At 36.5% G+C, this 22,674-nt stretch overlaps 1 protein-coding gene and 1 long non-coding RNA gene across 7 annotated transcripts in view; both read left to right on the top strand.

Moving 5' to 3' along the window:
* The window catches only part of LOC129404257 (uncharacterized), a 733,623-nt gene extending 714,651 nt beyond the window's left edge, over positions 1–18,972 (top strand). Inside the window, exon 4 of the long non-coding RNA XR_008629797.1 lies at positions 18,913–18,972. This is a non-coding gene — a long non-coding RNA (uncharacterized LOC129404257). The remainder of the gene's footprint in view (positions 1–18,912) is intronic.
* The window catches only part of PTPRD (protein tyrosine phosphatase receptor type D), a 1,592,809-nt gene continuing 1,589,105 nt past the window's right edge, over positions 18,971–22,674 (top strand). For 5 of the 6 annotated variants that reach the window (XM_055135922.1, XM_055135897.1, XM_055135904.1 and 2 more), the window contains exon 1: positions 18,971–19,021. The gene's annotated coding sequence lies outside the window, so the exon portion shown is untranslated. The remainder of the gene's footprint in view (positions 19,022–22,674) is intronic. The other variant, XM_055135928.1, reaches the window with a different exon arrangement.

Raw genomic sequence — 22,674 nt, forward strand, 5'->3', positions numbered from 1 at the left:
AGTATTAAGTCTTTGATTTTTTGTTTGTTTTGATTTAATTAATGATGCTTCTTCTGTAACCAATGACCATACGGACTTATTTTGTACTGATCATTCCTGAAGAGCAAGAATAAATTTTCTCAATTTGTTTTTAACTAAATGTTGAGCTCTTCCTGGGCTTCAGGTTTTCACAAAGTTCTAAAATCAGATTTCCACCTAACTTAATTCTCTGGCTTTATCTTAGCCTGCTGTGATTCTTGGTTGCAGACATCGATTTCCCTTTTTACCATCTGTGAGCAATTAGAATGTCAATATCCACTTTTCTTACACTTCACCTAACATGCATTTAAAGTCAATATTGATTATAATATGCTCAAGAACTTCATGCATTTACTCTCTTTGAGGAGGGACTGTGTTTGTTTCATTTCCTTCATTGTTAGAAAATCTCATTGCTTCCTGTCTTGACTAATGCATTGATTTATCTGATTATTGCTAGCTTCGTTAGCCATTTTCATGACTTATTCACCTCTTTATTTCACAACATAATTAACTTATTATTAAATAATAACTGGCATTTGTAAATTATAGTATAAATTTATGTACCTTTTAATTATCTTTTTATTAATGATTTATTTCCATATAAAGCAGTTAATTAAAAAATAAAACGGGTGCACCATAAAACAACATATTTATTATCAGTGCAAGTTTATTTGTGAATGTTTTAAGCTTTTATATTTTATCTAGAAATAAGATTCTGACAATCTAATCTACAATTTCAGTATGTTACCTTTATAATACTTTATAATTATAATTTATAATTATGATAATTTATAATACTTTTGAAAGATTCTGTTGATTTAAAAGGCTTAGTCTAGCACACATCCAAAAGAACAAAAGCAACTGCTGTTGGAGAGGATGTGGGGAGAAAGGGACCCTTCTACACTGCTGGTGGGAATGCCGGCTAGTTCACCCCTTTTGGAAAACAATATGGACGATTTTAAAAAAACTAGAGGTTGAGCTCCCATTTGACCCAGCAATACCACTCCTGGGAATATATCCCAGATAAGCCAAAAAGTATAGTCAAAGTGACATCTGCACTTATGTGTTCATCGCAGCACTGTTTACAATAGCCAGAATCTGGAAAAAACCCGAGTGCCCTAGAACAGATGACTGGTTGAAGAAACTCTGGTAGATCTATACAATGGAATACTATGCAGCTGTTAGAAAAAATGAGGTCATGACGTTTGCATATAAGTGGATCAGCATGGAAAGTATCATGCTAAGTGAAATGAGTCAGAAAGAGAGAGACAGACATAGAAAGATTGCACTCATATGTGGAATATAGAATAATAGACTATAAGACTAATGCCCAAGAATAGTAGAAATAAGTACCAGGAGGTTGACTCCATGGCTTGGAGGCTGGTCTCTCATTCTGGGTAACTCAGGGAAGGGACCACCAAGTAAAATGTGGTCGGAGATCATGTTGGGGAAGGGTGATGCGGGCCGAATATAGACTAGAGACTGAACACAATGGCCACTCAACACCTTTATTGCAAACCACAACACCTAATCAGAAAGAGAGAACAAAAGGGAATACCCTGCCATAGTGGCAGTGTGGGGTGAGGGGAGATGGGACTGGGGAGGGAGAGAGGGATGTTGGGTTTACTGGTGGTGCGGAATGGGCACTGGTGAAGGGATGGGTTATCGAACTTTGTATGGGGGAAACATGAGCACAAAAATGTATAAATCTGTAACTGTACCCTCACGTTGACTCTCTAATTAAAAATAAACTAATAAAAAAATAATTAATCAATTAAAAAAATAAAAGGCTTAGTCTGATCAGCATGAGACTGACTCATTCTCTTTTATATTTTCACATCTATCTGGAAATGACAAAGAGAACTATTATAAATAATTTGTTGGAAAGAAAAATACCTACCCCAAAGAACAATGTTTCATTTAGGACAAATGAACAGATTTTAAACATAAGCAAACTTTATAAATAAGCCAAAATAGAACATAAGGGTTTTTTTTGGAGGGTGGGGGAGTGTTGGGGCCACACCTGGCAATGCTCTGAGCTCTAAACTCAGGGATCATGGCAGGTGGGCTCGGTGGCCCATATTGGTGGGATCCTGGGGATTGAACCCTTATTGTCCAAGTTCAACACAGAGCATCTTATCCCCTATAGCATCACTCCATGGTTACTTGCATTGTTAACTAACCAAATGGAAGATTACTTAACTTTGGAAGTATTTTTAAATGTGAACATTTAATATAACTGATTGAAAGCCAACAAATTTACAAGTACATTTCCAAATAAATATGACCTATGCAATAATCATCATGCAAATTGTATTTTCTCCACTAGATATAATTTAATTTTTGTTTTGTTGAAGGTTTTTTCTTTTATGTTTTTGTATTTTATTTTTGGCTTTTGGGGCCACACCCAGCAGTGCTCAGGGCTTACTCCTGGTTATGCACTCAGAGATGCTGGGACTGTATATTGCAATAAAGATTCAATTCAGGTCAGCTGTGTGCAAGGCAAGTGCCCCACCCACTATATTATCACCCCAGCCCAATTTTTTTGAGTTACTATGATGTTGTTCAGGAACACATAATTATACTCAATACCAGAAAATCATTGTATCTTGAGAAAAAATATTAATGATCCAAGATAATCAGAGTTAAGTATGGTGTTTAATAGACATCAGTAAATTTCAGGTACTAAGTTGATGTATAAAAATATAAAGAGATCTAAATTTATTTTGTGATTTATAGAATTAAAAGTAACTATGTAAGAAAAACTCACCATAGAAACTGCTTTAAATCTTATATCTTAATGGTTCTGTACGGTCATCAATGCTTGTGCAAGGAAATAGTTACCATCTAATTCTGTTACTTATTCATTTGTTCAATTGTATGATTCCCTTTCAATTTTATACTATTTATTATTTTTGTGAGAGATTACTTATTATGATCTGACTACTTTTCTATTTGATTTTAGATGCCTAACTTATAATAGGAGGAAGTTGCTTCTGTGTCTTGTTTGTTCCACTACTTTAATAATATGTAAGCTTTTCATTTAGTCCAATATTTAAACTACAAGTTTTTAATCCCCGCACACCAATATGAAACTTGTATTAATATGTCCCAGTTAAAATACGTTGGAAAATCATTAAAAGTTAGGACAGTATTAGGGTTGTCTAGAAAAACATAATAGGGTGTGTGTGTGTGTGTGTGTGTGTGTGTGTGTGTGTGTATGAGAGAGGGAGACATAAGAGAGAGTAAGGATGTGGGATTGAAGGGTCAGTTGGAAAGAAGGGAGTTAGGAGGGATGGGCAGAGATGTGAATTGCCACACGTGCATTATTCAGATCTTTGGCATTACCTTCTGTAACACATCTAGGAATAATTGACAGTGTATCATTTAGTACATTTAGTACTTTTCTATCATAGTGTCCCTTTTCTTTCCAACAGACTTGGAAACCAATATGAGGGAGGGATATCCTAGTTGCTAACTGTATATCCCTACCTATGCATTTGAGACCTTTTCTTATGTCATTCTCAGGGAATTTATTGACAGATGGGTCTGCAAATATGTTGAAACACTGAGTAATAAACCAAAAGAGACTTGTCTTTTGAGTTCTCTAAGATCTCTCGTTTACTATATCATTTTAGATATCACAGCTATATTTTCCTAGACATTAGACATTATTCTCATGTCTACAGGGAAGTGCCATCAGTCAATGTAGACAGTCACCACATTCAGTCTCTTACTTAATGTGGGCATGTTCTAAATCTCTAAACTTTACTGGAAAATTGGGGAAAAGAAAATTGGTCAGTATTGATGGATGAAAAAGAAATGTGTAAGCCATTACACATTACTCTTGAGACCAGTAATGAATACAACTTGAGATTAAATCCATCACTTTGAAGATCAAGTAAGGACAAAAGAGAATTTGAACAATTGTGAATTCAATACAACATGACTTGTGAAACCATAAAAATATTATTTTTTAGGGACTGGAGTGATAGGACAGCAAGTAGGGCATTTGCCTTGCACTTGGCCAACCTGGGTTCAATTCCCAGAATCCCATATGGTCCCCTGAGCACCACCAGTAGTAATTTCTGAGCACAAAGCCAGAAGTAATCACTGTGCATCGTCGGGTGTGACTCAAAGAAAAAATATATATCATTTTCTTAAAGTCTTTTTTTTCATAGAAGGCAGTACAAATCCATATGGTGGTTACTTGCAGTCTATGTTTCGAAATGTGTCTTCATTATAATTAAGAGTTTCCTCCTTTTCATAAATTATAATTCGAGTGCAGCTTATTACACCAGGCATGTCTTATGTATCTCTTTTGTTTTTCTCAGTCTTCTCACTCTGCTCCCACTCTGGCAACTATGTAATCATGAATGACTTTATGTTGGTCTCTTCTGGAAATGAATTGTGTTAAAAGCTTCCCACACACCTCTCACCTTCTGCCAGGAACTTCCATGTTGATATGTAGAGAGTGACACTGTGAAATCTTGTTTAACAACCGCATGCACACATCAGAATTGTGAGTCATGAATTTCCTATGAGACAAACCTCTGTCAAATGGGTAAAAGAAACTTCTAGGGAAGTTCTTTTCATTGATCGTATCTTTCATTGGCCAGACTGTCGTAAGACACACTGTCTGCTCTACTCTTGAATCCATAGTCTGTCTTTTCTATTCCTCACTTCCTTTGTCTTCTATATTTATTAAATCGAGGTGTCATTGCTAACACTAATACCACCTAAACTTGTGTTTTCATTTGTGGGAAACGTGGGTTAAGATAACTGAATCGATATATGATACTAGAAAGAAAGTGCTAGTAACTTAAGTCAAAACGGGATTATTCACAATTCTAGAATAATAGGTATCCCATCACTGATGGTAATTAAACTAGTTATAATTTATGTTGTCACATGCATCTTTAAGGCATATGACTTTTCCCCTATAATGAATTAGTAAATAATGTAGGGGGAATATGTAGTACTACTTAAGGTCCTTATTTATACAGGGATATGATAATTGAGGAAAGATATTTTTTATTTGAAAACATGAAGAAAAACGTAGGTGATAGACCAAAAGAATCAACTCTAACACAAAATATGCGTAAAAAGTCAGCATAGGTGGAGCTGAGGCAATTAGACAGTGGTTAGGGAGCCAGAGTGATAGTACAGTGTGGGTGGGTGGGGGGTGTTTGCCTTACACACAGCCAACCTGGGTTCAATCTCTGTCATCCCATATGGTCCCTAAGCACCGCCAGGAGTGATTCCTGAGTGCAGAGTCAGGAGTAACCCCCCCTAAGCATCGCTGGGTGTGACTCAAAAAGAAAAGAAAAGCAAAAAGGAGAGTGGTTAGATCACTTTCCCTGCATGTGGCTGATCTAGGTTCAATTCCCAGCACCCCATTTGGTGCCCCCAAGTTTGCCTAAAGTGACCCCTGAGCACGACTGGATGTTCCCCACTCCTCCATCCCCCGTCACGCAAAAAAAAAGTCAGTGAAAGTCAGTGTAGAGACTGGAAAACTAGTACAGGGTTTGAGGCACTTGACTTGCATGGAGCCAATGTTGGTTTAATCTTTTGCATCAGATGTGTTTCTCTGAGCTCCACCAAAAGTGATCCCTGACCACAGATCCAAGAGTAAGCCATGAACACCAATGAGTGACCCAGTTCCCCCTTAGCATGCCAATAAAAATTTTAGTATCTCTGATGGTTTTTGAGATTATCTGTTATAGCTAAAAGATACACTACTGAAAATCTAATATAGGATTTAATAGAGGATAATAGAATTGATCAGGAAACTGTTTAGTTGTGATAAATCAGTAACAAATTCAGAGCTCTTATTGGAAGTAAATAAATGTGGGAAACTAAGTCCTTCCAGGAAAATTAAAGTAGATGTGTTTGTAATTTATGAATATGTTTACCTGGATCTTTTTGGTCAGCAGTATAAAGAACTAGCAACATTTTAGAGAAAATTGACAAGGGCTTTCTTGACATAGACTCCTTAAAAGATAATCATGTCCTCTTTAAGTTCCTCTTTTCTAACATATATTTGCCTTATAATTAAAAATAGACTTCTAAAGTCTATGACTTCTGAATGGAGGAGTACAATCTCTGCTGCAAGAGGAAGTAGCTCATATATTCAGAGAACTAGAGTCCATAGCTGATAGGAAGTGTAGAAGACTACTGACTTTTCATGGTCAGGGTAGAGAAGGCAAACAGTATAAGGCTAGGGTTGAGGAAAATGTGTTAACACATGGACCTTACTCGTGACTTGAATTTAGCGTTGGGCAGGAACCCCTAGTGTGAGAATATGTGTGTTTGGGCATATTCCATGTGACGTTTTAAGGAATGTCTGTACAATATGTAATATCTTGGGATTGGGAATAAGAGGGTAAAAATGAAGCATATGGGAATATTGGAGGTAGAAGGTGATAGAAATGTTATAGCATGCATATTAAATAAGATTTTATGTCCCTTGGAGAGTCCAAAGGATGTAGTCTTTCAAAATCAGTATGTGCCCATTGGTTTACATGAGCCTGACAAAGAAAAGTTCAAAGTTGGCTATATTCCATAACACAGGTTGAAATAGGAGATATTTCCTATCAAGTATCATGGAAAATGATGAAATAAATGTAAGTGTGAAGTACTGTAGTGTTGGTTATTGAATCTTAACCACGAGAATTCTGGTAATAACTGCTATTTACTATTTGCTATTTTGGTAATGACTCTTTGATATTGATAAGACTTATATATGATTGACAAGGATATTCAATTTATCAAAATTTTTGTGTGTAGAAGTCTAATATCAGTCACAGTAATGGGAAATTATCTCTTACCCACTTCCTACAACAAGTGAATTTATAAACCAGGGTATAGTAATTGAATCAGACACAGGAACCTATTGAAGGAGTAACCTATAATCATGAATCACGAAAATCCCATTAATCACCGATTTCTCGGGCGGGCTCAGTAACCTCTCATTTCGTCCTTTCCCTGAGATCTTAGAAGTCTCTCTCGACTGGCCCTCCCAACAATGTCGCACTGGAGACTCTTTCAGGGTCAGGGGAATGAGATCCAGCTTGTTACTGGATTTAGCATATGAATACACCATGAGAAGCTTGCAAGGCTGTCCCATGGGGGCAGGAAACTCTCAGAAGATTGCTAGTTTCTCCCAGAGGGAGAAGTAGGCTAAAGATATCACTTCTGAGAGCTTGCTTTTAAGTCTCTCTCTGGATGTTGGCCGTTGATGGGATTACACACACCTGGGTTCCTCTGCTGGTACCTTCATGCATGAGGCCTGTCCGAACATGTGGAGAGGGGCCTCCAGCATGGATGTAGCTAGGTTCCAGTGGTCTTCAGTGGCTGGAAGCTCTGCTCGGAGTGGAGAGGGAAGCTGGGACCTATCCCCTCCGAGGGGCCCCGGGGAAGACAGCCAGGCGTGCGGGAAAGAGACTCTCTGCCTATAATACCAGTGCTCATATATACAAAAGTACTTCCTCTTCCCAAGTGTCCTAAGTTCTATTTGCTAGGTTACCTGTTAACTGGAAAGGTACATATGGCCTAGGACCAAAGGCTGAAAATAAAGTATTAGAATTACTATAAGAAGGAAAGAGTGAGCACAGTAAAGGACTACATAATCTCACCTTGAAATATCTTGATCTAATAAACGAGTAGATTTTATACATAAATATGGTATAATAGCATTTATACTGTAAATTCACTTTATCTTATAGACTATTGTAGGAGAATTACAGTGCAGTTTTATAAGTATAGGAAATGGAATAACCAATAGTACATTTAGGGGAATGATATCACCTTCTGTGAAAAAGGAATAATAGTTTACATATAAGTAGTAACTCATTTTCAAGATCACTAGTAAATAACTTGGTCACGATTCTAATTCTAATTATATAATTATTTTTTTGTCTTTACTTGTAACCTAAATTCAAGAAGCAAAAAAATGGATTGCAAACAAAATAATACTCCAAGGTAACCTAAAGATTCCTTCTTGACAAATTAAATTTTCTAAAGTTTTTCATGTTCTTTTGCCACTTTACTTAATTTATTGTTTGTAGATATAGGTATATTCATTCTCAGGGAAAGCAAACTTCATAAAAATCATTATAGGTATATTAAGCAAACGACATTTAAGTGCGAAGATTATTTATGTAGTTTCTTATGTAGTATGGTAAAAAAATTGCTTGAATAATGAAATATGCAAGGCTTAAGGGATTTTAGTCTTTATAAATCAGTGAAACTATAATTTGACCTTCATACGTTAGTAGTCCTTTGACTTATTTTCATCTCTGTAGCGCATGATAAGTATAACTACATGCTTAATTTTTGCTGCCATATTTCATGATATCTTGTTGAAAGCTAATGAGATATATATCTATATAATCAGTACTTCTCAACATACTGAGTAAACCTCTCTACATGTGGAAGTATATGATAAAGGAAAATGTCAGCTTTTAGCTCACTCATTTTTTTTTTTACAGATTATTTTTTGTGTAGCGTTTTTGGTCTTGGGCTAAAAATCTAATTTTATTTTTTTTATTCCTTGGAATTCATAAGCAAACAGTACTTTATGCATGGTTGCAAAGTGAGGATGTTATTTCATATAAAATCATTATTCATTCTGTCATTTGCATTATAAAAATGATAATGAATCAGCACATATATATGTATATATATATATATATATCATTCTGCTTCATAGGATGCTTTGCTTCAATTAGAACTAAAACTTCATTGCAGCTTTAAGTAGGAATAAAAATTGTAAGACACTATACTTGTAATCTTTTTATGAAAATCTCCATATGTTCCAGGAATGGACTGAGAGAAAAACAATACATGTTGATGTTTTAAGAATCTAGATGACAGGGCTGGAGTGATAGCACAGCAGGTAGGGCGTTTGCCTTGCACTCGGCTGACCCGGGTTCGATTCCCAGCATCCCATATGGTCCCTTGAGCACCGCCAGGAGTAATTCCTGAGTGTGAAGCCAGGAGTAACCCTTGTGCATCGCCGGTTGTGACTGAAAAAGCAAAAAAAAAAATTTAAAAAAAGACTCTAGATGACTATGATTCTAATAAAGGCTTTATGAATCATACTAGAGATATTCCACTGGTCAAACTGCTCTCCCGTAAGCCTGTTTTAAGGAGTTTTGGGGTTTCAGTAGCTTATATACCTGCACTAGGGAAATATATTTCTTCTTTAAAATAATAGTGTGCCCCAAGGGCAAAAGATAAGAACAAATCTCGGGGAATAGAATTCCCTTAAGGGTTAATCAATTATTTCAACTTCTACTCCTCCTAAAGGTTTATTGTTGTAGCTAGCTAGAAGAGTGAATGTTTAAGAAGAAATTAACTCTATACAATGTAACTGATGTCCTTTGTAACACTCAAAAAACCTAGATTTTTTTTCCTGTCCATGGAAACTTTTTATGCCTTTCAGTTATACAAATCAGGTTGTATTGTTCATTAATTCATCTAATAACATATTACACAAGCATGTACTAAGCATGACTCTTACTAGTTATTTGGCTAAGTTCATCAAAATGAGCAAATACTTAAAAAAAATGCCCACAATCTAGTGGGAAAGATGAGTACATGTCAAGTTAGCTTTAAAACAGGGCATTCCAATTATTTTGTTATATAGTGAATGTTTCACTACTTCAAGAAGCAGGGCACAGCCTGTTAAAGTGGCACAGAGAAGAAAATGTATTGATCCCAAATCTTAAATGTTTACATGTGAATGCTGTTTCTATTCAGCACATGCTATTCAAAACATATTTATATGTTTTTTTGCAGGTGTGATTTTATTTTAACATGTCTATTGGGAGATAATGTGATATATAACATTTCCATTTTGAAATTTACTAGGGCTAAATTACTAACAATTTTATTCTTTAATATTTGTATGAATTATTACACTTATATTCTCCAGTGCATCCCTTTTAAATCCTTATTGCTTCCTCTCTTATTTATCATTTCACTATAACCCATTTTGTTATGATTATCCATGATCTCAACATTGCAGGTAAAATGCACAGTTCTCAGACTTTAATTTGCAAGACTGACTTATGCAAATTAACATTGTCTATTTTTTGAACCACTGTTTTCACTTAATTTTCGTAACCCTGATCTAACTTACCACATGCTTCACTCACTGCTCCTCTACATATTCTTTTCAGCATTTTCTTCACACCTCACTCTCTAAGTTAAAGATACCCAGTCTTTAAGTCCTTGGTCTTATCTTCTATCGTCTGTATTTGTATAACTTCAATATTTATAGGTCCACATACAATTTCCCCCCTTAATACCATTATTGGACACATCCATTGGGATGTCTAGCAAATACTTCATTTTCTTCCTATTAGTAATTATTTTTTCTTACAGGGTTGCCGAAGTTGTTACTAGGGATCCTGGGGGCCACTCTTAGAGATTCTTATCCCGCTAGTCAATGGGCTGAATACTGAACATAATGCTACACCAGTCCTGAATTGCTAGAGATGGACAGCATCAGCCTTGAGGGTGATCTGGGGTCTGGGTGGTCTAGACCGTATCCAACAGTGCTGTGGAAGCTTGCATGTCTGAGATAAAGCCAGTCTCCATCTGGATTTTGGCATATTTACATGGTCCTATACTGTCTCCCCCACCCTGTACCTTTTGAACATTACCACAGAGATTAGAAATCTTGATACTTTTCTTTAATTCTCTGTAGTCCTCATTATCAGGGCAATTGCCAAGTCAACTATTCTGTTGTGTAGCTATAAAACCATGGCATTGTCCTTTGTCTCTCTAACATCCCACAGTTCAGCTGTTTGTAGACCCCATTTTTTCCTACATTAAACAACCACGTTCATCTTGTATTATCCACCATCTCCTCTCTAGTCCATGCCGAGCACATTAATCTATTTTATTAATCTCATTTTCAGATTGTTTCAAACTTTTAATTGTTTCTATGATTCTAACTTTAATCTCCTCAGTCTCTTCTCAACGTTCAGTCAGAATGCTCCTGTTAGCAGTATTCTATCAAACCTTCCACTGATTTTCTATTACATGTGGAGTAAAAGTCACTGTTTTGATATATCTGCAGTAATCCAGATATATCTCTCCCTCCACATACCACCTCTTGTCACCCCTTCCCATTCTCTCCTTCTTGCCTTTAACTACTCACCTTCCTCTCCTTCCCACTCTAGTCACTACGAACAGGCTACCTAGAAACTTTCCTCATGTTACCTCCACAGAACTGAGCTTTGAAAGTAGGTAAAGGACCAAATGTAGTAACCTCTCAGTACCTGTAGTACAAACAATAATGCCCAGAAAGAGGTAGGAGGTGGGGGGATGGAGAGAGAGAGAGAGGCGGGGGGAGAGAAGGAGAGAAGGGGAGAGGGAGAGGGGGGGAAGGAGGTAAGGAGGGAGGGAGGGAGAGAGTGAGCCTGCAATTTAGGCAGAGGGATGGATCAGGGGGGAAACTGGGGACATTGGTGGTAGGAAATGTGCACTAGTGGAGAGATGGGTGACGGAGCATTGTACGACTGAAACCTGGTTATGAACAGCTTTGTAACTATATATCTCACAATGACTCAATTAAAAATTTAAAAGAAAACAGAATTAAAAAACCTCTTTTTTTACTCCAGCATTCTTCTGCCCCCTTCCTGTATTTCAGGTCCTTACTGAGTGCTGCTTTAATAAGGAGTAAGGACATACCTCTCTAACAGAGTTAAGATTACATTCCCTCCCAGACATCTCATGTTGTTAGGGTTGTTCTGTTAATTTGTTTTTAATCTGTAGTTTCAATTGCTCTGCTGTATATGTCACATTTTATTAAGGCTTGTCTTTTCCACTATAATCTCCATGTGATCAAGTTTTTGTTTTCTTTCTGTAGTCTGTAAAAAGGTGGGACTTTGAAATAGGGTCCCAGCTGTTATGGTAGAAAAATTTATTATCTTACCCTACCAAAAGGACTTGGACTGAGAAAAATGCAATTTTTCCCCAACATTGTTTGAGAAATCAGCAGAACAGATATCCAATCTATAAGGACTTAAATGGTAGGCTTTTACCACAGGCTATCACTGTCACTGTCATTCCATTGCTCATCAATTTGTTCGAGCGGGCACCAGTAATGCCTCTCATTGTGAGACTTATTGTTACTGTTTTTGGCATATCCATAGCTTGCCAGGCTCTGTCGTGCGGGCGCGATACTCTCGGTAGCTTGCTGGGCTCTCTGAGAGGGGTAGAGGAATCGAACACGGGTCAGCCACGTGAAAGGCAAATGCCATACTGCTATGCTATCGCTCCAGACCACAGGCTAGATCATTAAATAATTCTTTTTAACCAAGAAAAGCTTGAGACTGTTTATAAAAATTAATTTTTCTCTAACCATTTACTGTAGCTACCTTTTTTATAATTCTGGAAGTGGAAAAAAATTACTCTTTTGGGAGCTGTTTTAGTTTTCATTTGAAAAATAGCACAAAAATTAGTGCTCGCATATTGTAGGTACTCAATAAGTATTAGTGAAAAAAATGAATGAGTGAAAGAAAACTGTAGTCAATTTGTTGCAGTCGATACAAAACTGTTCCTCAAACTGATGACACTCCTGCAAAAAATTTATAGGGAGCATTCTGCAATTAATATCTGTGAAAGAGAAGGGAAGCAAGCTGGAATAGGCAGACAGTGAAAACAGATTGTAATGCAACCTCAGAAGAGCCTTTCAACACTGCAAACAGAAGGCAACTCCTTTTGGAATTAATTTACTGATTTAGGGGGTCACACCCAAGCATTGCTCTGGGGTTACTCCTGACTCTGTGCTTAGGAATCATTTTCAGTGGAACTGGAGTATCCAGTCTGGGTCAGCCATGAGCAAGGCACTTACCTGTCCTATGCCCCCATCCCAGCCCCAGTCATTACACTTGAGTCTGGTCTTCTGAGGCAGCATTGACAACTTAGGACAATCTGTACAAAGGGATGAGAGTGAGACAAGGGGTCTGCTGAGTAACTGAAGTGGAAAGTCCTAGCTATCATTTTCAGATGTTCATCCTCAGGTGTGCTGTATCCTCAAGGAAATTTCTACTCCCGGAAAGTCTTTTAGTCCTGGAATTCTGTTGTTCTCTTGTTTCCATCCATCCTTATTTAATTGTCACCTTCTCAAAGAGAACTTCCCTTTCTCCATTTAAAACTGAAACACATCTTCTTATATGTACACACAGACACATATCCTAATAAGGCCCATTTTAGTTGCTCCTGTCTGTCGTGTGTCTCCTAGAACTAGAGAAGATACCAAGAAAGATTTTCACCTGCGTGTGATTGCCCAACAGTTCCATGAGCACCTTGCACGCTCTACTTCATACGCCAAATACTGTAGAATAATTCATTTTGGATTTCTGAGTGAGTCGTATTTATCAAAATATTAGTATGCGGAACTCAGGAAAGTGTCAAAAATTCTTTTGATTTACCTGATATCCAGGGAAATGGAGCTGTCTACTTAGACAAGACTGCAAAAAACAAGGGGTGCAAAATCCAAAACTCGGAAGATGTGATGAAGGAGTATACCACAAGAGGGCACTGTGGGACCTCTTTGTATTACCTTTCCTAAATAAGATTGCAAGAAACTTGGGGGACAAAGGCTTAAAAAAACAAATGATATGCCTAAACAAAAAGGGCTATTTTGCTGACGTTAATGACTTTGCTTCATTTTGAAAATACATAGTCTGAGAAATAATGTTTTAAATTAGTTGAAATAAAACATGGCGAATAACAGCAGACATTTCACATAGAAAGACGTAGTAACTCTTAAAAGTAAAAAAATACTCAGTCTGACTCAACTTTTAAAAGTACTAATTAAAGTGATATGTAGATACAAGCTGCTGGTGGAAACACAAATTAGTTTGTTTATTAAGGAGGAAGACTTTGCAATGCATTAGAAAGTTATAAGTTCATTTACCTTTTATCATCTCTTCATACATTACACATGAACCTCTGAAAATTTGCTTATGCATTTTTTTTACAATTTGTTTAATAATTGCAAGAAATTGAAGTTTAAAAGTCTGGAGTACTTATACAAGTTGCCATGTAACTCTAAGTAGAAGGTTAGGTAAAGGGGAAATAAGTGCTGAATTCTTTTCTTATATTGTAATCAACTTAATATTCATTTAATAGTATTTATCAAGGAGCTGGCAATGCATTGCTTTTAGAACGTACAAATATATCAAGTGTCATTTATTTCAAGAAGTTTATTTTCAAATAGAAGACATATAGTCTAACTGTTTTGCAGAGTGTTGTGATGCCATGAAGAAGCAAATTGTGATTGGCCTTTTCCTTCGAAACACTTGAGAAAACCTTCAGATAATTTCATGGATTGTAAAATCTGAATGAGAATTCAGACTAAACTCGAGAAGGAAGGTGGAAATGAGGATTTTTTTTAAGCAATGGAATCAATACATATGAAAGTACAGAGATCGATCTACCAGGACAAGTGTGGAGTTCATTGAGTGTTGTGTGTTGATTTGTTCTGGTTGTTTAAGCAATTTTGCTGCCACTATTGCTAATACTAAGCCCTTGATCATAGTATTGCAGCAGAAATCTATAGGAGTATGGAATGTGTGGTAAGAGGGGAGGTGGGGGGGGCGCTGGAGTGATAGCACAAGGGTTAGGGCCTTTGCCTTGCACGCGGCCCACCCGGGTTTGATTCCCAGCATCCCATATGGTCCCCCAAGTACCATTAGGAGTAATTCCTGAATGCAGAACCAGTAACCCCTGTGCATTGTGATTGTGACCCAAAAAGAGAAAAAAAAAGAGGGGAGGGGGATGAGGTTCTTCCATGAACCGGACACCTAACAGTGCCCTTCCAGGAAGTGGGTAAGGAATGTTTTCACCTACTGTGACCCAGGTTTCTTCGGCTGTAACCAAGCTTGCTTATGACTGTGACTATTTGACTGGCTGTCTTTGCTCCAGGCTCAGACTTTAGATAGGCATCATCAGAGCCCATGAGGACATGTTTAATAAATCTGCTTCCTGAGAAAGCCCGGGTGTTTCAGTCTCTTGCTGGAGTATCCTGCAACATTTCATGCTCCAGGTCCATTTGACCAGCGTTATCCCAGCAACGAATTTAGGAAGTGCATGTGATTGCTCATGTTGTATAATATCAATAACTATCATTTGAAAAGTTAAATTACTTGTATCAGAGGCCCCTAAACTTGCTTGGCCTAATACTCCATTTTCAGAAACCAAACACTATTCTGTGCCACCACTGGAAATCTGCCTACAAGCAGAGATGTCTCCTACCTTGGACCCGAGGCTTCTACAGCTCTCCCTGTCCCATCGTGCCAGCCCCTACTGCACTAAACAGAATTGGCCACCTTGAGGAACACTAGTCTCCTAGAGTGTTACTCAAGTAGGACTCAAACCTTTATCTGTTTACAACTCCCAAGATTTTTTTGTTTCAAATTGAGTTATTAATAATTATTAGATCTTACAAGCATCTGATTCTTTTTCTCAGGAAATATATGAATGCCCATCATTAAGTTCAGTTGAAGAGTTTATAATGGGGATCACTGTATCACTGTCATCCCATTGTTCATCGATTTACTCGAGTGGGTTCCAGTAACATCTTCATTTGTCCCATCCCTGAGATTTTAGCAGCTTCTCCTTACTCTTCATTCCCAGTGATTGGAGGTTTTTTTCAGGGTCAGGGGAATGAGAACTGTTACTGTTACTGTATTTTCCATATCGAATATACCACAGGGAACTTGCCAGGCTCTGCCGTTCACTTGCCGGGCTCTCTGAGAGGCAAATATATATATTTCAAATATATATATATATATACATATATATACAAACACAAACACATATATATGTTTATTGTATGGGAAATGGGAAGGAATAGAGAAAAAATGTAAAAAGAAAAAAAGGATAAATCTGTAACTGTATCCTCACGGTGATTCACTAATTAAAAATAAATAAAGGGAAAAAAAAAGGAAATCATTTCCCCTGATGCTGCAACACAATCATGGTAATGTTGATGTGCAATTGAGGACGTGAATGACAGGCTTTCTAATGTTTAAATATGCTAGGATGATAAATGCTGCAAGCAGAGTTCTAGAAGTTCTTTTATTTTCCTCCAGGTTCTTGGCCCATACCTGACAATACTCAGGGCTTACTCCTCGCTATATGCTCAGGGATTACTCTTGTAAGAATTTGGGGAATTATATGTGGTGCCAGCAATGTATCTGGTGTTGACCATAAGCAAAGTCTTACCTCCTATATTGTCTCTCTGGCCTATTGTATTTTTTTTTTTTGGTCTTAAAGTAGTTTCAAAAGAAATTTTCTAATTATTGCAGTTTTATTTGGTTAAATCCATTAGGATGTGAGGCAATCATGCAAAAGAGAGCTGCAGTGTTCATAAGGAAAAGAAAAGGTCATTTGCAGAACAAGAATCGCTAGCAAGAACATTACCACACAACCTTTGCTCTCTAACACTAAGAAACAAGCTATTTTTCTACAAAGAAATGCTTTTACAAAAGTTGTTACTCTAAACTTTTTCCAGTGAAGTCAAAGATTAGGTTCCTAAATTCCTAAATGTTTTTAAACTATGCTCAAAGAAAAAGGTCTCAAAAACCCATAATTCGCTTTCATTGGATATATTTTATATCAAAGATATAGTTTTCTCACTGTACCAAAATTCAAGTGTATTATAAAGAAAAAAAATAAAACAGGCAAGATAGTGTTTTATATCACTCTTTCATTGTCATTTCATTGCTCATGAATTTGCTTGAGCCAGCACCAGTATGAGTGCATATCAGAATGTGTTCACTTTTTAACATTTGGAGTAAGAAAGCAAGCACAAAGTTACAGTGAAAACCTCAAAGTAAAACAGTTACTTTTAAGTATACAATTTTAGAGTCAGTGAGTGAAAATGAGTTTGGCCTCAATCCCATACTGTGTAACAACCACTGTCTCTACTCACTGAATAGGGATGACCAGGAAGAATGCTGCCTGCCCAGGAAACGCTGGCACACCAAACTCCCACCAATCCCAAGCTTTGAGGTAGAATCTGAGTATTGTCTAGAGTTCTACCTCTCTTGCAGGCTCATACTTAATCTTCTTCCATTTATTTCTCTAACGCCAGAAGCAAGCCTGGAGGGAATTCATCGATAGGTCCCACACATTTCCATTTTCAGAGGTGGCACAGGCAGGACCGCAGAGAGAGGGCAGGGGGAGGAGAGTCCTTTATCCTTGGGCTCCTTTCCATTCTGCCCTCTGGCACTGCCTGGCTGTCCCAGACAAAGATCCTGCTGCTCTCCTGGAAGAGCCCTGGCCATGGCTGACCCCTAGGTACAGGTCACTGCTCCTTGCCCTCGTTCCTTCAAGCCTATGAATGATAACAGCTCCACCGCTACTTCCCTTGTGCTTTCTCAACACACAGCCCATAGTTTTGTAAATAGGTTCTTTATTAAACTCCCTTCAAATTATCCTAGCTTGAAAGTGCCATCTGTTTTCATTTGGCACCAGATCAACATTTAAGAAGTTATTGTTACTATTTAAGTGGGAGCTGATGAAAGTCTATTGTGGCAGCAGCAGAAGAAATGAAGGAAATTAAATGGATGCCAGAATAATGTGAGAAAAAAGGTTTTAAAGAGAACTATAGGAACAATATTATGAGTCTGTGCTCCACGTGACCCCTTCTTTACTTTAATAGGATACTTGGTAGAAAAAAACCTTCAAAATTTTACCAGCAATGTCAGAGACAAAATAATAAGTGGGTCCTAACTTCTACCTTGATATCAGAAATTAGGGTTTGAATGCAAAGATTTCACTGCATGTGTTGAATTATATGGAGCTCCATTGTTTATGCAGATCGTGACATTTAGGTACCAGGTGATGATTAAAGCAAGCATTTAGTGCTAAGAAAATCCTGTAGGTATAGTAAGGTAAAATTCTACCCTGGCACATGAATTAAGAACTGGGGTGTACTAATCTACTTGGGCCCTGAGTTTGAGGTTCCAAGCAGGTGGCGCACATCAGGGATGACATCAGCAAATAGCAGATTCCACGCCAGGGGTTCAGTTAAAACTTCAGATTCTGGGGAAGGGGGCAAAGACAAAAATAAGAACAAATAGTGCTGATTGACACACTGTAAGGTGATTGATAATAGTGCCATCTTTTTTGCACTCTTCCTTAAAACAACCAGTTGTGTATCTTCCTGGAGCAAAGCTAAGGTCAAGTGGTTCTCATCTGGGGAGTGCAAAGCTCTGAACTAATTTCGTTCATAGACCCTAACTCTGAGAGTTTGTCAAAGTGATGATTTCACCAAGTGGCCAAGATATCTATTTTCATATGTTCTGTGGCAGCCACATTCTGGTATATTGCAGGAAATATCAGTGTTCTTCATCTGCATCTCTCAAGTTAAAGAATATAAAATAGGGCAGGCATAAAACTAAAGGAATTGCATTATTAAATTCTATTTCCCTCTGAGATCACTTTTCCTGGTAAAAGAGCAGAATTGAGAAAATGAAGTATTCTCAGGTCTTGTTCCTGGGGTTTTAAAATGTATTTTGATTTACAGTCTGCAAGGATAATATATAGAAAATGGCTTTCTAAATTAACACATAGATTACTTAAACCAAATGAGTAAGAATGATTGCACTGAAATAACCTTTTTGCAAGGGAAATTTTGTAGTAGATAAAATATAGATGGTCCCTGTGACTTATGCAGGTGCTATATTAATCACTAAAGTGTAAATCATAGAGGTGAAGAGTTTATCCTTCTTCCTTTTGTGTTGAGTAGTCTGATAAATGAGTGTCTAATGTGACAAGAAACGGTAGCATAATGAATATCTTATTATGCTTGAAGGAAAATGAAAAAAAAAAAGAAATGACTGACACTGTATTTTGTTCCAGATAGGAATAAAAAGCAAGCAGTTCCTGGCCTGTGATATTCCAGCTAAGGGAGTCTGACTGACAGCATGTTGGCACCAGCATTGAAGCAAGTGACGGGCCTCAGCCCCCGGTGAGTGCAGTTCTCCAGGAAGGAATATATGCCTCTTCCCGACTCTTAGATACAGGTCATGCACTAACCAGCAAGCTCACCTTTAGAAACTGTCCATTTCATTTCTTCAGAAGATCATAGTTTTGAAGTTCTATCTGTTTCAAAACTGTCGACTTTGCTTTAGAGTCAGTGCACAATTTTTTCTTTTATTCTTTAACCTTAAAGTATAAGAGGTAATTATGACTGGATTCCATTATGAATTTAGTATCAAGATGCCTGATCCACTAGTGGAGTGAAAGATTGCCACATACTTGGTACAGGATCTGGGAATGGAAAGGATATTATTTCTAGAATTAAAGTATTAATCATTAAATGCATCATTAAGTACTTCAAAAGGACACATTGTTTGAGAGCCTCTGAGTCCAGAGACAGTCTTGCATCACCCAAAGCATGCTCATTAGAGAAGAATAAGGTCATAAAAGCAATCATTTTATTTTCCAACATTTTGAAAATTAGGTTGCAAAATAGAGTTGGAGTAAAATCCTGTTTGCATAAAAATAAGGAAAACAGCCTGCAAAGATACAAGATTTATTAGTTCACATTAAGATAAAAATACACTAAATTCTTTCAAGAATATGAGAGTTGGGTAGAGTGAAGATATTAATTTCTTTTAAGTAAATGTGTAAAGTATCCAACGAAGGAATAAAATATCAATTGATGCTGGCAGTTAAATATACAGAGATGTAATTTTACTTGTATATATAATAAATAAATTTGACCTGTTCAAATAGATAAATGTATAATTTTTGCTCACTTGTATTTTTTCTGCTTTCACTGAATAGAAAATTAGAGTATAAATGATGTACATTGCATGCATTTAAATATTAATACATTAACTTAAGGTTTAGACAAAGTAATCAATTTGCTATGCTAAATTTTCCTGTCAAATACTTAATTTAAATGCCACTGAATTTTAAACAAAAATTACACCATTGTATAAGTAATTGCAGTAGAATTACATTGAGCACAAGTTTGAAAATTACTTACATTTGTTACCATATTTGTGCAACTCTTATTTATCTGATTTTTATTTATTGATGAATTATGCATTTATCTAAGGACATTCAGACGTACAGTAAATAATTCTTTGTAAATGTTATGTGAAATGCTTATTTTAAGATTTGACTCTATCCAGAATATTGGTAGAAATTTTAGCCTCTCTAAACCTATTCTTTCATATGTGGTGATTTCTGCATCTACCTTTAGACCTTTTTATTCTTATTACATATTTTATTTGGATGGTCACATTGACAATTGAAGTTTCACTGTTCCCAAATTTCTATTTCAATCCTAAACTCAACTTTTACTAATATTATATGCCAGATGAAGCACAGATATTCTCACCCAATCTACATTTGCAACCTCTGCTTCAGATGCATATTTTAGCAGGTCATCTTTTCTAGCATCTCCAGTGCTGATTGGAAAGGCAAGATCTTGTATGATACAGAGCATTCTGTATTGTCCAGGGGAACTGAGCAACCCTGATTTTATCAAAATGGACAGAAGGACCCTCTTGTTAACTTAGCATTGATAAGTGCATACTACCAACTCTTTTCTGTGATTTTGTCCTAGTTTGCATTATAGATATGTGAACTAACTAGCATACAAATTATTATACTGGTAGTTAAGAGTTCTCAGTATTGTAAAATATGTGTAAGTGGGTGGGGGAATGCAGATTTAGTATTTATTGACTTCACCTGAGATCAAATATGTAACCTGCCTTGACTGAGTCACACAGTGTAGAATATAGTGCATTATTCAAACTTCTGAGATTTGAGTTACTTGTTTGTTCAGATTCTCCATCTTCTGTAACTGAACTAATGGTTTGGGAAAATTTTCTTTCCTCTTTTGTTCACATGGCATTAGATCAAGTATCACAAGGTAAATTTGCAGATGAATTCAGATCAGATAATATCAGTTCTGTTTATGCTGGTAAACAGAGATAGTTCAAGTTAATCAGTTTTGACACATTATACAACTGTTCTTTGTTGTTATCCAATAAAGACGTAGCTCTTTGGTTGTGATTGCAGTATCATCAAGTAGACGTTTGTGGAGAAAGTTTTCCCCTTTTTTGCTTTAATGCATGTGGCCTGCCTATCAGAACCAGCATGGTTCAGCAACTCAAGTGTTCTCTCCGCCCTTTTCATCACCAAAGGGACTCAACATCGAATAAGCAATACTTGTCTCAAGGTTACAATTCAGCAGCTCTTGCAATGATTAAGGCTAATTATTTTATTTTTCATAAAACAATATATGTTACCAGAGATTGAACTCATGGTTTAATGGGTGAGACAGTTGCCTTTGCCAACCAAATTATCCCTGGGCACTCAATTTTTCAGTACTACACATCACTTACTAACAACTTCTTATTAAGTAAACCTATATTGGATTTTGGATAGGCATAAAAATCATAGGATTACTTTTTCACTCTTCTTTCTATGTATTCCTTTTGTGTGTGTGAAATCAATATTCAGTGTTTAACATGACTGTAACTATATTAATCCTGCTTTCAGGCTTTTAGTTTTTTTAGCAGAACATGTTTCCCTAAAATTCACAATATTATCAATAATCAAAAAACAGGGACAGAAAAAAATGCATTATTATTATTATTATTATTATTATTATTATTATTTTGTTTTGTGTTTGGGTCACACCTGGCGATACTCAGGGGTTACTCCTGGCTCATGCACTCAGGAATTACTCCTGGCGGTGCTTGGTGGATCATATGGGATGCTGGAAATCAAACCCGGGTTGGCCGAGTGCAAGGCAAATGTCCTACCCGCTGTGCTATCGCTCCAGCCCCAAACTACATTATTATTATTTTGGTGATGGTGGTATTGAAATGGCACCCTGATAATATTTCATATTTCTGTTCCTATCTAGTTATTTCTGTGTTTATCTTAGGATTTCCTGTTGATTGATTGTGGATTGCACTTATTATCTAATTTTATTCCTTTTATTTACATAGTAAAACTTCTAATAACTAAAAGTTTGATGCATGAGAAGTTTTCATTTTGGATTTATATTTGGTTTGAAAAGACTTATTGCATACTTTCTTTTATTTGATTATTTGACTATATACTTCTGTAACATATGGGTTGAAAATTATTTTACCTCAAAATTACAAAACTCTCAGCCTAATATCAGGCTTATCCATTTGTCATTTGTATATCTATTTTACCTCCCCCCCTTGGTTTTTATTTGCTTTTGCATTAACAAGAACCACTTTAGAATGTTTTAATGATGCATTTTTAACTTGGAGTTTTCACTTGGAGACTGATATTTTTTAAGCGTATATTCTCACACTATTTCTGTAGCATAATGATTTTCAATAAATAAAACACTGATATAGTTCACTACTAGTGTTTCAGTTTTGTCAAGTGGAATATCTATGGTATTTTCCCTGTACTATAGAATCCAATGAAGACATATATTTCACTTGTTTAAAATAAAAATTGAGAGCTATTAAAAATAGTAAGATTTTATTTGAACAGAAAATAATGTAAATGAGATAGCCCTAAGCTAGGTGTGTTTAAAAATGCTGCAATGACACAGCTTTGGAAGAGAAATGTATATAGAATACTGGTAGAAGGTAAAGAAGCTAATTGCTATGT

The sequence above is a fragment of the Sorex araneus genome, chromosome 1, assembly GCF_027595985.1.
Source record: "Sorex araneus isolate mSorAra2 chromosome 1, mSorAra2.pri, whole genome shotgun sequence".
Classification (NCBI taxonomy): Eukaryota; Metazoa; Chordata; class Mammalia; order Eulipotyphla; family Soricidae; genus Sorex; species Sorex araneus.